General features: G+C 35.6%; 1 pseudogene; it reads right to left on the minus strand.

The window, feature by feature from the left end:
- Positions 1-1023: 1023 nt before the first annotated feature.
- On the minus strand, positions 1024-1377 carry LOC122736522 (annotated as a pseudogene).
- Between the last annotated feature and the right edge of the window lie 315 nt (positions 1378-1692).

A 1692-nucleotide genomic window follows, 5' to 3' on the forward strand; every position in this document is an offset into this window, starting at 1 on the left:
CACAATCTAGTCGGGGAATTAACATGAATGCTCATATGCCCAATAGAGAGAACAAAACAAGACAAGACGCAATTGAATTTTAAACTAGGTAGCACAGATGAAATGTACAGGAAAGTTCAGAGAAGAGTGAGTTCAGACTAGGATGTATAGAATAATAACACGAGGTACAGGGATGTGCATTTATATAAAGCTTTAATTTTTACTCAGCATTTTTTCATGCATTATCCCAGTCAATCCTCACAACAACCTTGTAAAGTACATAAATATTACTACTCCCAGAGATCAGGAAACCTAGAAGTGTCTCATGCACAACAATCTTCACAACTTATGACCAATCAGTCCCACTCAATCTTTATTGTGCAAGGTGGTCAGACACCATCACATTCTAGAATTTCTTCTGAGGAATAGACTTCAAATAATAATTTTTCTCCCCTAGTAGGATACTTCTTCCAAATCAAAATGGTGTCATATTCAGTTAAATTCAATTCACTTAAACAGATTATGTGACCTCTCTATACAAGGCAATTCTACTTAAGTTATTATATTATATATATTATCATATATATATATATGAACTGGCCTTGGGGTCAGAAAGACCTAGGCTTAAGTTCTGATTCCAAGGATATCCAAGAATCTGGCACATTTGCATGTATTTTTTTGATATATTTATTGGGTGTTTTTTTAACATTTGTTTTCATAGTATTTTTAGTTCCAAATTCCTCTCCCAACCTCCCTTCACTTCCCTTTCCCCAAGACAGAAAGCAATCTAATATATGTTATATATATGCAATCACATTACACATATTTCTGCATTAGTCATATTGTGAAAGAAGAGTCAGAGCACAAGGGAAAACCCTCAAAAAAGAAGGAAAAAGAAAAAAAAACAGCTCAAAAGTAGAAACAGTATCATTCAATTTGGATTCATAAACCAATTCTTTTTTCTGGATTGAGAACATTTTCTATCATGAAGTTCTTTTTTTCACATTTTAATTTTCTTTATTATTCAAAAAAATCATATCCTTTTTATTTACTCTTTTGACTCTGTGCCTATGACTTCAACACCTTCACAACAATTTTATTCTCTTCAATCAGGAAAGCATGCTTGATCCTATCACAGACACATTGAGCACACATGGAACCACCATAAGCCCTGCTGACATGCTTTTTGGTCTTTGATAGCCTCATAAGAACTTTAGGTCTCACTGCATGAACACCTCGAAGTCTTCCTGGGCACACACCACAGGGTGATTTTGGTGCTTTTCCAACTTTCTTAGTATAAAGGTAAACAATTCTGTTACCTGGGGTTCATGACAGCTGAGTTTTATTAGAAGCTGTATTGTAGAACAACCTATGGCTATATGTCAGATGCTGAACCATTTTTAATTTCTGTCAGATCTGTCACCAGAAGAGGGAAGAGGAAGTGTATCATGGAGTTCTCTGAAATTGTTTTGGACCACTGCATTGCTAAAGAGTCAAGTCTATCACTAGTGTTCATCACACAATGTTGCTGTTACTGTGTATAATGTCTTCCTGGTTCTGCTCCTTTCAGTCAGCACCAGTTCATGTAAGTCCTTCCAGGTTTCTCTGAACTCCTCCTGCTCATCATTACTTTTCACATTGATTTTTTAAAAACTTTGTGTTCTAAATTTTCTTATTCCCTCCCTCCCTCCTCGTCCCTCCAATCCAGCAATT

The sequence above is a fragment of the Dromiciops gliroides genome, chromosome 1 (genome assembly GCF_019393635.1).
Source record: "Dromiciops gliroides isolate mDroGli1 chromosome 1, mDroGli1.pri, whole genome shotgun sequence".
NCBI classification, from domain to species: Eukaryota; Metazoa; Chordata; class Mammalia; order Microbiotheria; family Microbiotheriidae; genus Dromiciops; species Dromiciops gliroides.